We start from the raw sequence: 14,359 nt of genomic DNA on the forward strand, positions 1-14,359 counted from the left end.
AATTTTAAAATCTAATGTACATGACTAGATGACAGTGTTCTGGAAACGTAGGCATAAAGTACCCCTCTCCTTGGTAATGCGAGGGTTAAATCAGGTTGTGTTAAGGGAATCTGATTACGAAATGAGACAGTAAAAGGACTATTGGGCAGCAAAATAACTGATTATGGCCGAGGTAGAGAGGATATAAAATGAAGACTGCCTATACCAAAAAATATTAATGAAAAGAGGGATTTGCTAACATCGAATATCAATTTAAGCGTTAGGAAGTATTTCCTGAAAGTATTTGTGTGGTTTCCTAGATGCAACTCCAGGTGGATGTAAAAATGAATGAGCGCAATGAAAATACTGAACGCGAAAATAAACATTTTGCCCTGTCTGACTACCCCCTGAAGCAGATCTTAGGATGGCTTAACGGTGATATTATTTCATCGTTCTTGCTCTTTAACATATAAATCACAACATAAAAATAAATGAATAGTAACTACTTAATGTTATACCTTAATTGTTGATTGAATCCCCTTCATTTATTACACATGTTTATATGTCGATGTGCTATGGACGTAAATTGATACAAATGAATTTCCTGACTAATGTTATTGATCAACTTCCCAAATGTGCCCCTTTTTATGGATACGCGATCTAATATACATAACGAGAGATAACTGTTTTCACCTACGTCCCAAATACTAGAATACACTACTTTCAAAGATGGTCTACAATTGTGTGGATCCTTAGCGGAAATGAAACTTACGTGGTCACAGCTGTTCAGCTTTATAGCCCTAAAATGCCGAAGCAAGCAATATCACCAAATGTACTGCGTCTCGTGCGTCGGAGTTATGGTTCTCGTAGATGTCTGCGACGATGGAAGAACTCTAGCCACGAAATAGAAAACTCGTTCAAAGACGAGGTCGGAAGAAGGCGGTCCTCTGACTAGTATCATCTATTACTATCTTCTCCTCTCTGTGTTCCACAGAGAAGAAACGAGAACACCCAGTCACAAGAACGAGATTTAGGTGTCTCAACGTGAGTATAGACAAAGAAGTGCTCTCAATCACTGAATGCTGCGTACTCAACAACGACTCTCTACCCGGAGGCGAAGTCCAGAATAGTATAAGTTAGCAAGACCTTAAGGCACCTAAAGAAACTTCCCAATGCCTTGTGGCACTGTATCATGCAAATTAATCCTTTGCCAGCATTTCTCCTATCATGATAAACCTTGGTGACAGCTTTCTCAGCTTGAACATTATTCCCCTGAGTTCCACCACGCGTCATCACAAATCAGTTTTGGTATGATGCCTGATGAGAAAATTTAGATCTGGGATTGCACAGCAAGCTTCGCCTGCATCGCCCATTACACTGCAAGTGTTGTCACTTTTGGCAATCTCCTAACCCACTGGCACAATCCTTGTCGGCCCAATCATAAACCTTACAAACTCATTTCCACTTTCTTCCCCTCCTACCTTCTGAGGAGGCAGTGCCGTCACAGATGGTGCCGAATCTGCGTTCTTCGGAAATACTAAATGCGTCTTACAATTTCAGTACCCAAAACATCTGCAATACAATCAACCTTATTGATAGCTTTCTGTGTCACCTCCTAAGTATCTACAACAAAATGACTGTCAGCAGCTGCACTCTGCAAGACACAAAAATCACCGGCACATGCACTTCCCTCCACATCTGGTCCAGGGTGCAGAAATTCGCAACCTCTCCGGCAGTGTAACCCCACTAATTATACAAACAACAAACGAGGAGAACAAAGTAGTACGGTGACAAGGACACTTAATCTAATTCTATCCTAACACTTAAAGTAAATTAAGTCCTCCGCTTGAAGGGCTACTCATTACCATTACTTTACGTTCTAAAAATAGTAAGCCACATTTATTGCTCAAATTGAAATATATTGCCCATTACAAAGGCGTAAACTACCATAAAACTCCTACTTTTCGACAAAACTCATCTTCCCCTCCTTAGAAGCAACACATGGTTAACACCTTATACACTTCCAGACAATGAGCCATTGATGATACGTATAAATAACGTTCACATTTACACATCCTCAGAACACAGTCTGAGTCTACTTGCCACATGCCACACATGAAAACAGAACTGAAACCTGGTTAAAGGTGTACTGACTTGATGTGACACTCGCAGGGGGAAAAAGAACAATCAGTTCACTCATCCACTGCATATTGATGCTGTGTATTGACGAAACTGCAACCCTGCGGTAGTCGAGAGTCATCGTATCCGTGAGAGGTGGCTGGTATGATTCCTCTGTCAGTGTAATTTGGAAGTGACACACACTTCTTACATCAAAATGTAGAGGGCCAAGATTAGATTAGATTAGATTAGATTTACTTTCATTCCAACTGATCTATAGTGAGGTGGTCCTCCAGGATGTGAGACATGTCACAAAAACAATAACACACGACAGATATTTACAACTGAAACAAATAAGTTAAAGTGCCTTCCACAGGTACCAAGTGCAATTATTCTCATTTTTTTAATGAACTCTATATGAAAGAACGATTTTACAAACACTAATGGACTGAATTTCAAATTAAAAAAAAAGATTTCTTATGAGGAAATAAACATATAATAGAACTACTACAATACTTATTTACAATGAACACATTACTACACTGAAATTGCGCAGAAGTTCGATTGTACTTACACACACACACACACTCTCTTATTTACAATGAACACATTACTGCACCGAAATGGTGCAGAAGAATTCAATTGGTCCTACTGAGAAATTGATCAATGGAGTTGAAGGAGTTGGCCACAAATAAATCCTGTAGGCTTCTCTTAAACTGAATTTCATTGGTTAAGCTTTTTATCCGGCCGGCGTGGCCGTGAGGTTCTAGGCGCTACAGTCTGGAACCGAGCAACCGCTACGGTCACAGGTTCGAATCCTGTCTCGGGCATGGATGTGTGTGATGTCCTTAGGTTAGTTAGGTTTAATTATTTCTAAGTTCTAGGCGACTGATGACCTCAGAAGTTAAGTCGCATAGTACTCAGAGCCATTTTTGGTAAGCTTTTTATGGGTGCTGGCATGTTATTGAAAATGTGTGTTCCTGAATAATGCACACCTTTTTGTACAAGAGTAAATGACTTTAAATCCTTGTGAAGATTATTCTTACTTTTAGTATTGATTCCATGAATTGAGCTGTTGGTTTGCAAAAGTGATATGTTTTTAATGACAGATTTCATTAAGGAATAAATATATTGAGAAGCAGTAGTTAGTATCCCTAGTTCCCTAAACTGGCTTCTGCCGGATGTTCTTGAGTTCACACAACATATAACGTTTACTGCATTTTTTTATGCCAGGAAAACTTTAGCTTGGCTAGATGAATCACCCCAAAAATTAATCCCATATGACATTATGGAATGAAAGTAAGCATAGTATGCCAGTTTTTTTCATGTTTATATCCCCTGTGTCGGACACAATCAGCACGGCAAATTAAGATTTGTTAAGACGCTTCAGCAGTTATGTGGTGTGCTCTTCCCAGTTAATTTATTATCAATCTGTAATCCCAAGAATTTAACACTGTCCACTTCTTCTATGTGCTTGTCATTGTATGTTAGGCATATACTTGTGGGACACCCCTTACAAGTTCTGAAATGCACGTAATGATAATGTTACTGATGAAAGGTCATTGATATACAGATGAAAAAGTAAGGAGCCTAAAATGGAACCTTGGGGGACTCCACATGTAATTAGTTCCCAGTTGGGTGATGGCTTATAGCTTAATTCATGTCTCTTTCCTAATAACACCCTTTGTTTCCTGGCAGAGATATAAGATTTGAACCATTTTGCAGCATTTCCCATTACACAATAATATTCTAATTTACTTAAGGGGATATTGTAATTTACACAGTCAAAATCCTTTGACAGATCACAAAACATACCAGTTGCCTGCAATTTTTTGTCTAATGAATGAAACACATGTTCACTCTAAGTGTAGATAACATTCTCAACATCAGAATATTTTAGAAATCCGAAGTGCGACTTTGACAGTATGTTATTTGAGATATGGTGGTTATAAAGCCTATTGTACATTACTTTTCTAAATTTTTTGGGAATGCTGGCAAAAGTGAAATTGGACAGAAATTTGATGCTGTTTCTTTATCTCCCTTCTTAAACAGTTGCTTAACTTCAGCATATTTTAACGATTCAGGAAATATTCCACTGATAAACGACTGGTTACACAGATAGCTTAATATGTTACTTAAGTCAAAATCACATACTCTAATTTACTTTGTTGATATTTCATCATACCCACTAGATGTCTTTGATTTTAAGTATTTTATAATGAACATTATTTCTGCTGGGGTAGTGAGGCTCAAATTCACATTATGGAAGTTACTTGAAATGTCTGGTCTGAGGTATTCCAAGGCAGCACCTCTCTATAGAACCAGACAACCCCTTCTTTTCAGTAACAGTTATAAAATGTTTGTTGAAAAGTTGTGCAACGCTATACACATCTGTCACCAATGTATCATTTACTCTTAATGCTCTTTGTCCCTCTTCATGTCTCGTTCTATCGGTCTCCTTCTTCACTATATCCCACATTGTCTTTATTTTGTTATCTGATATGACTATCTTTTCCTTGTAATATATTTCCTTTGATGTTCGTATTATAGTCTTTAATATTTTGCAATATTTCTTGTAATGTGCTATAGCATCGACATCAGAACTGTTTAGGATTGACAGGTACAGTTTTCTTTTTGTTTTACAAGATACCTCTATTCCTTGAGTAATCCATGGCTTCTTTGTAGACTTTACTCTAACCTTGGTTAGCTTTGGGGGAAAACAGTGTTCGAATAAAATGAGCATTTTATTAGCAAAAGTGTTATATTTTTCAGTGAATGTCTCTGAGGATTGTTATAAAATAATCAATTTTTGGCTTATTGATTACCCTCTTGAGCTCGCTTTAACAAATTTAGTATCCTGTTCAGTATTAACATTTAACAGAAGGAACTGCATGTCATGGTCTGAGAGGCCATTGACTATTTGTTTTGTAATATAATTTTGCTCATAGGACTTTTCTATAAAGGTATTATCAACAGCTGTTTGTGAGCAATTGGCTACCCCAGGGGGAACTTTACAGTGGGAATTAAGTTGAATGATAGTGTTACTAACTCAAATAATTTCTTATTGGGAGAGTCTACATTGGAATCACCAGCAACCACTATTTCTTTGTTTTTGGTTGTTAAATGGGCCAGTACAACTTCAAGGTGGTTTATGAACAGATTAAAGTTACTTGCAGGTGCTCGATATTCACTTAATATTGTGAAGGATTTTTTGTAAAATTCTACTTCTGTTACACATGCTTCCATATGCTGTTCTAAGCAAAATTTATGAATGCCTATGTTCTTAAATTTATGACAGTTCTTGATGAATGTGGCAATTCCTCCTTTCTCCATTTCGGCTCTACAAAAGTGAGATGCTAACCTAAAGCCTGTAAGACTAAAAAGTTCTATACTAGTGATCACATGATGTTCAGACTGGCAGATTATGTCAGCTGGCTTTGTGGACCCTAATTCATCTACGCAGATAATTAATTCATTAATTTTATTTCTCAGTCCTCGAATATTTTGATGCAATAAAGATAGCTGACATTTCACATTGACTGAGTTAAAGTTGGGTAGTGTTGAAATATCTGTTGATTTTCGAAATTTTTTAAAGAATAGCTGTCTATGCTGATGTAATGACCTAGAATTATATGTTTGGTTCCTTTCTCAAACTGAAGGTTTGTCTCAGTCCTAACCTCTCTTAAAATTTTGTTTCTTTTTGTCCTCCCTACCCTACAAAATGGTCTTTTCTGAACCCTATAGCCACTGGTATTTTCTCACTCATGACAGTGCCTCCCCACTTTAACTTTCCTGCTATTTTCCCAGTCAGTTTACCCTTCCCTTTCCTGATGAGGTGAAGGCCATGCCTAGTATAATCCTACCTATTGAGAGAATCAACAGGAAACACACCAATGTGTGACCCTGCACGCAACATAAGCAGCCGTTCCAACTCCAAATTAACTCTCTTGACTCAAGAGTTCAAATGAGGTCAGTCATGGCGATCAAGAACAGATATAAAGTCAATACTATTATGTTTCGATGCTGATGAAATCTATGCAAGGTCACGCTCCATGCTGTACCCAGGATCTCTGTCAATACTATTACATGGCCCACCCACTATAACCATGGTGTCTGCCTTAGTGAAATCTTTGCAAAGTAATCATAAATCCTCTATCACCTGCTCCAGATCAAAACTTGGTTTAAAAAAATTGGTGACCTGGTATTCTGATTCTAGTTCATCCTGCAAAAGTTGGCCAACACCTCTTCCACGGGAACTACCTAAAAATAACACTTTCTTTCTCTTTACTGATTTTCCTACAATCTTACTTTTCACTTTGCTGCTGAAAGTTTGTTGTGCCCTGGCTACACCTGCAATTACTTGAGGCTCTCTAGCTTTTAACTGAAGCAACAGGTCAAACCTATTTTCCACATTCTCCACGAAGCTGTCAGACAAGGTGGATGACCTCTACATGTGGGGGTCTGAGTTGAGGTGGTGGATTGTTGTCGGGATGATGATCCACGGCTGCTCATAAAAACTTCACTACTATTCATACATTATACTGAAGAACAAACTAGAACATTATGTGGTGCAACGTCCTCCATAGCGTGTGCTGAACGTAGCGAGTGTTAAGGAACTGACGCAACAGGTGGCGATGGTCTCAAACGACTGGCTTCTATGGATGAAGGCTGGTTGCATCTGGTAGTTGGCCCACAGGCTGGAGGATACTAAGCTCACAGCACTAATCTTAAAACCAGCAGCTGGAGCCCACAGTTATTGGAGCCCAAATCTCTTGGTGGCTGCTTGTAGCATCATGTCGCCTCGAGGAGTGGCATACACTTCTCCTCGTAAATATTAGCTACCAGACTAAGACACCTTTGACTGAAAATAATGGTAATTTATGTTGTAACAGAGCGTTCTTGCTTTGCAAATCACAGCTGTCAACCATGTAGACCATAAGAAGTGAATTGATTGGATGTGTGGTAACTGGCCTACCAACGTTTTTCTGCTGTGTTGTCGTTATGGCGGTGCCAGCCCCAGGAGCACAATGTGGGAATCTGCCAGTGGCATTGCGGCATCTGACGTAATGGTGTTTGGTTGGCTCTGAGCTGGCCCTCTGCCAAGATCTTTTGCAACAGCCATGGAAACATCAATATTTTACTCAGTAGCGCCGAAAAATAGTGGTGGCGCTGCAGATAGAATAACTGAATAGACGATACTGAGTCGAACCGGGGAAAACAAGAAACTTATGGCTTGGGCAGTTGCATGAATCCAGTCTTCAGTCTGTAGAATACAACTACAATATTGGGGAATGGGGCAAAATCGAAAGGTAGGTTTCAGGTTCACAATTTCTCACATTCTTTTGAGGGAAAACTCACGTGTAAGGTTGATCTCGTGTGATGCAGCACCCTTGGCTGTTGACATGGCAAAAGACGTTTCTATATTCCTCTAGAGAAGCCGTCCGCGGTGCCTGACGGTTCTAGGCGCTACAGTCTGGAACCGCGCGACCACTATGGTCACAGATTCGAATCCTGCATCTGGCATGGATGTGTGTGATGTCCTTAGGATAGTTAGGTTCAAGTAGTTCTAAGTTCTAGGGGACTGATAACCTCAGAAGTTAAGTCCCATTGGCTCAGAGCGATTTGAACCATTTGAAAATAGAGAATGTAAAGGAAATAGTCGTGTTTACCTGCCACTTACCAGCAGGTAGTCGGCTCAGTAATGTCAATTACAATTAACGGAACAGTGCTTGTTGATTAGTATTGTGATTTCCGATTACTTCCTGTTGGTGTTCGAGAGAAAACCCAAGTTACAGATGTTGTTCCAACGTAATTTTCATAAGGCAAGTGAATAACACGATTGGTCAATCGCTTTATGCTGTATAGTTAATTGAGTATCGGACTTCATTTCTGGTAGCCTGCAGGTTGGTTTGTGAACCATAAGAGATCTGATAAACTGCTAGTCCGTATTTGGATCACACCAATGGGAGAAGAGCTCCATGTCAGCAGTTTTGCATTCCTTCACGAATAGCTGCGCACAAAGCTGAAAGGCATTATTTTAAATATACTTAAATATATTCATAATTCTTAAGAGCTAACAAGATAGACGATTACATAACGAAAGCTGAAGAACAAAGGACAATACGAAACAGGAAGGCATCTCTTCGCTGATCGCAGAAAAATATGAAGGCCTCTCTGTTCTTTATCATCATACAAAATATTGCATGTAGTTACTAACATTCGTGAACTCTATGGTACACACATATTTCATAAGCATAAAAAAGAAATATTTTCTTGGTGTCTTAATTTGTCTACGATATATTTTACTACGATACTGGCTGTTACATGAGTAATTATTCAGGTCGTGTGCCAGAAAATTACAAGATTGGTGTATACAAGAAAAACAATGCACTATTTGACATGGTTTAAATAAACAGTTTGACAAATCATTTACATTGGCATGGGAGATATTTGTAGAAGATACACTAACTTAATGTTTGACAAGTATCAATGTTCGGTGGATAAGAGGGTAAATCAGTTCAGTGATGTGTCTGCCTGTGGGAAATGATGAAACGACTGCTGGAGTGACGTCGCAGTTGGCTTGTATGATGTCAATCGGTCGGTGGCGACCGACTTAGTACGAGCTCTGGTTGTGCACGTCGGAGCAGAGGTGGTCATCGAGGCGCGGCCCGTCCAAGACTAGCCATGAAAGCCGTGCGAGGCTTGCCTAGCGCTGCCTGTTCACCTGGGGCAGCCGCATCGAGGTCCGTACGAGCGAGCCCCTGACGTCACCCCAAGGGCCGAGTAGTGCTGTTGCGAAACTACCTGTATGCCACAGGCTCCGCAGAGTCGCGCATGCAGACCGAGCCCACGGGCCGCGGCCCCACTGCCCCGAACGGAGCGAGCCTGTGACGTCACTGAACGAGTGCCTTGCGCAAGCGCTGGTGTACTGAGGCCTACGAGCTGTTGGTAGCACTGACCGTAGTTGTGAGCTACGGGCTACGAGCGTCTAGTGGAGCAGAGTTTGGTTCGTATGTTCAAATGTGTGTGAACTCTTGTGGGACTTAAGTGCTAAGGTCATTAGTCCCTAAGCTTGCACACTACTGAACAAAAGTTATCCTAAGGACAAACACACACACCTATAGACGAGGGAGGACGTGAACCTCCCCCAGAACCATCCCCAGAGTCCATGACTGCAATGCCTTAGACCGTGAGAGTTAGGTGGAGTGGTGGGATTTCTTCATTTTTCTCGTAACACACGAAATGAACGCAGAAACTAAACGTGGTTCACAGAAGAAGGAGCACATGTCAAGGAAAAGGGAAGTAAAAGAAAAATTAATCAGTGGTGAGTAGAGAACCACACAGCCTGAAGAGAATTTTAAAGGTTCAGTTTGGACCGTGTTAAGGCCTATTGTGGATGGTGTTAGGAAAAGCGTTCATTTTGTTTGCTGTTCACTGTGCGGTGAATTTTTCTCTCATGCTGAAGGATCAAGTGGCACTTCGTACATTTCTCGCCATCCATGGGTCTCTAATAAACAATGGTCTCATGTGGAAGAGAAAACGAATTCCTAAACCCGCTCAAGAGATAACTGTCGATAAATGCCTTTGTATGCGTGCAATTGACGTAAGGTCTTACGGAATTATAACAGGTGAAGGTCTTATGGATCTTGTTCAGACGTTAATTGACACTGCAAAGGCCATTATGTCTCACCCCACAACTGTGACATGGTACATGGCAGAAAGTCTTATAAGCCTATGACATATAATTATGCCCGAGGTAATTGCTCATATAACAAAAGGTGAATACTTAGCAACTACAGACATGTGGACATCCAGTGCGAGAAGGAAATAATTATCTGACATGTACTGTACCTGTTTCATTGACTAGACTCTGAGATCTCTCATTTTGTTTAAAACTCAGTTTCTAGATGAACCGAAAACGGGAGGTAACATTCTAAGAGAACTGTTTAGTCGATTTATGTCTTGGTATCCACGACTCTATTTTGAAAGACATGCATTACACAACTGATCAAGGTACCAACATTGTCGTTGAACTGCACGATTATTTACGATTGTATTGTTCCTGCCATATGCTAAATACAGCTTTATGAAATAATTTTGATGCGCAGTATCGCTGGAATAAGCAGCTGACAATGTTAGAATGTCCTTGTGCGAAAAGCTATCTGAGAAGAGAAAAATAGCCCGAAATGAAGGAACTGATATCACGCTGATGAAAGAACTTTTTACGGTATCTATGCTACTCTATTACTGTAATTCTTATACGCAGTCGTTTATTTTAAAGCTTTTAAAACATAATTTTTTGTAGCTCTTCAAAGCGGCGTCCAAGTAATTGGAACTGGAGAAATCACCTACACTGCACATTCTGTTGACATGGACGGTGACAATGCTGAAGATTTGAGTGAGGTGCCCCAATACAGAGAAGCTTCTGAAATCGGACTTTTACATAAACACCTCAAATTTTACTTAGATGAAAAGCTATTTCTCCAGAGACATTGTGAGGTAGGAACTATCCTCTGGCCACCATTCGTCATTTAAAAATGATATCACAAGATAAGAGGCGTAAAGTTATGAAAAGGATGCAGTAATTTCCCCACGTCATAAACATATACACCAACACCCCGTAGGCCGCAGTACACTACGGTTTGCGCACGGCACTGGTGTCATCCAAATACTGATTAGCAATTTATCAGATCATTTATGGTGCACGAAAGAACCTACAGTCTTTCAGAAACGAAGTCCGATACTCAATTAACTATAGAGCATAATGCGATTGACCGGTCACGTTATGCACTTGCCTTATGGAAATTACATTTGAGCCACATCTGTAACTTTGCGTTTCTCTCGAACACCAACAAGGAGTAATCGGAAATCAGAACAGGAATCAACAAGCATTGCTCGGTTAATTTCAATTGACATTGCTGAGTTAACTAACAACTTCCAATCGCTCATCCACGTACCTGAGAGGTTGTTGCTATTGTTGGATGTGGACCGCTTATACTGTGGTCACTTCATGTGTGGTTTCAGTTTAACGTCATACCAGAGACATATCTGATTACAACAACAAAATAATACAAGAACCGCTACTTCAGTTCGCTGTATCGGCCAATAGTGTGAGACAAATAGCTTTTCTCATACGAGAATGAGCAACGCTGTTAATTTAGAGCAATATAGAAACGTCTTTTTCCATATCAACAGCTGATGGGGATGAATCACACGATATCTACCCTACTCAGGAGTTCTCCCACTAAAGAACTTGCAAAATTGTCGACCAGTAGCCTACCTCTCCGTCCCGCCCCATTCCTCAATGCTGTTGTTGTGGCCCACAGTCTGAAGACTGGTTTGATGCAGCTGCTCAAGCTGATGCCTCAGGAAATGCCCTATGAAACGAAGTTGTGTCATAAATGTCTTGTTTTCTCCAGTTCAACTCAGTATCTTGTTATCAGTTATTCGATGTGGAGCGCCACTACTATTTTTCTGCCCTAATGAGTAAAATTGTGATGTTGCCATGACTGTTGCAAAACAGTGGGCCAGCTCAGAGCCGACCAAACACGATATCGTTAGATGCAGAAAAGCCACTGGTAGATTCCCACACATTATGCTCCACGAAAAGGGCTGACACCGCCATATCGACGACACAGCAGAAAAGCGTTGGTAGAGCAGTTACTACACATCGAATCAACAGATTTTTTATGGCCTACATGGTTGCAAGCTGTACCCACATAAATTACCATTATTTTCAGTAATTGGTGTCTCAGTCTGTAGCTACTACTTACGAGGAGAGGTATATACCACTACACGAGGCAACATGATGTTACAAGCAGCCACCACGAGATTTGGTCTCCACTAACTGTGGGCCCCTGCTGTTGGTCTTAGGATCAGTGCTGTGGGCTTAGCATCTTCCAGCCAATGGGTCAACTACCAGGTGCAACCAGCCAATCTTTTGAGACCATGGCCACCAACTTCGGAGGACGTTTCACCACAGAACGTTCTAGTTTGTTTTTCAGTAAAATATATGACTAATAGTGAAGTTCTTATGAGCAACCATCGATCATCATCCCGACAACAATCCACCACCTCAACTCAGAGTTCGACGTGTAGAGGTCATACATCCTGGACCTCCACATATTGATGTCATAAGTGTGTGTCACATCTAAATTTCAGTGACAGAGGAACCTTGCCAGCCACCCTCCCTGGAGACAATGACTCTCGACTACCTCAGGGTTGCAGTTTCGTCGAGACACAGCATCAGTATGCAGTGGGTGAGTGCAGTAAGTGTTCTATTTTGAGTCCACTGACTGGTCTTTATTTTCCCCCGCGAGTATCACGTCGACACATTGCACCTTTTAGTGACTTTTCAGTTCCGTTTTCATGTGTGACATGTGTCAAGTAAACGCTGACTGTGTTCTGAGGATATGTAAATATGAACGTTATTTTTACCTATCAGCAGTGGGTGTGGCTCATTGTCTGGAGTATATAAGGTGTTAACCATGCGTAGCTTCTTAGGAGGGGAAGATGAGTTTTGTGGAGAAGTCGGAGTTTTGTGGTAATTTATGCCGTTTTGAATTGGAAATGTATTTCATTTCGAATAATAAATGTGGCTCACTACGTTTAAGCACGTTAAGTAAGAGTATCTGCTCAAACGGAGAAGTTAAGTTACAGTAAGTGTTAGCCGACAAAACACCATAACGTCAGATGCAGCAATGCCACTGGCAGATTTCCACATTGTGCTCCAGAGAAGGGGCTGGCACCGCCATAATGACGACGTAGCAGGAAGGCGTTGGTAGCCCAGTAACTAAACATCCAATCAACAGACTTATTATGCTCTACATGGGTAGAAGCTGTGATTTCAAAAACTCTGTCCCAACATAAATTACCATTATTTTTAGTCAAAGGTGTCTCAGTCTGGTAGCCACTATTTAAGAGGAGAGGTATAGGAGCTCCACGAAGCGACATTACGCTACAAGCAGCCGCCATGGGATTTGGCCCTCACTAACTGTGGGACCCCGCTGCTGGTTTTGAGATCAGTGCTGTGAACTTAGCATCTTCGAGTCTGTGGGCCAACTACCAGGTACAACCAGTCTTCAGCCATAGAAGACAGTCGTTTGAGACCATGGTTACCAGTTGCGTCAGTTCCTTAACACTCGCAGTCTTCATCACACACTATGGAGGATGTTGCACCGCAGAATGTCCTAGTCTGTTTTTTAGTTAAATGTATGACTAACACTGAAGTATTTATGAGCAACCATGTGTCATTATCCCGGCAACAATCCACCACCTCAACTGAGACATCCTCGCGTAGAGGTCATCCATTCTGGACCTCCACATTTTGATGTCAGAAGTGTGTGTCACGTCTAAATTTCAGTGACTGGGGAACCTTACCAGCCACCATCCCTGGGACGATGACTCTCTACTTCCTCAGGGTTGCTGGTTCTTGGACGCACCGCACGAGTGCACAGTTTCTGAGTGCACCGACTGTTCTATTTTTTCCCCTGCGAGTATCACATCGAATCATTGCACCTTTTAGCAGCTTTTCAGTTCTGTTTTCATGTGTGACGTGTGTCAAGTAAATGCTGACTGTGTTTTGAGGATGTGTAAATATTTTTGCCTATCGTAAATGGGTTTGGCTCACTGTCTGGAAGTGTATAAGGAGTTAACCATGCGTAACTTCTTAGGAGGAAAAGATGAGTTTTGTCGAGAAGTCGACGTTTTGTGGTAGTTTTCGCCGTTTTTAATATGCAATGTATGTCATTTTGAGCAATAAATGTGGCTCACTACGTTTAATCACGTAAAGTAGTAGTCATGAGTAGCCGCTCAGTGACAGATGTGAAATTATGGTAAGTGTTAGGATAGAATTAGATTAAGTGTCCTTGTCATCGTACTGTTTTGTTCTCCTCGTTTTTAGTTTGCATAATTTGTGGGGGATACCCTGGTGTAGAGGTTGCGAATTTCTGCAGCCTGGACCACATGTGGAGGGAAGTGCATTTGCCGATAATTTTTGTGTGATGCAGAGTGAAACTGCCAACAGTAAGGACGTTGTACAAAAAGCTATCAATAAGGCTGATCTTATTGCATTCCGCCCATGGTAGCTGAATGGTCAGTGCGACAGAGTGTCAGGCTTACCGGCCCGCGTTCGATTCCCGGCTGGGACGAAGATTTTTGCAGCTTAGTGACTGGGTGATGTGTTCTATTTATCATCATCATTTTATCCCCATCGACACGCAAGCCGACGAAGTGGCGTCAACTCGAAACACTTGCACCAGGC

The 14,359-nt window shown here is 41.1% G+C and overlaps 1 protein-coding gene across 1 annotated transcript in view; it reads right to left on the reverse strand.

Annotated features, from left to right (window-relative positions):
* The window catches only part of LOC126298086 (uncharacterized), a 144,924-nt gene that overhangs the window by 116,682 nt on the left and 13,883 nt on the right, over positions 1–14,359 (reverse strand). The gene's annotated exons all lie outside the window — the stretch shown is intronic.

Source organism: Schistocerca gregaria, chromosome X, assembly GCF_023897955.1.
Source record: "Schistocerca gregaria isolate iqSchGreg1 chromosome X, iqSchGreg1.2, whole genome shotgun sequence".
Classification (NCBI taxonomy): domain Eukaryota; kingdom Metazoa; phylum Arthropoda; class Insecta; order Orthoptera; family Acrididae; genus Schistocerca; species Schistocerca gregaria.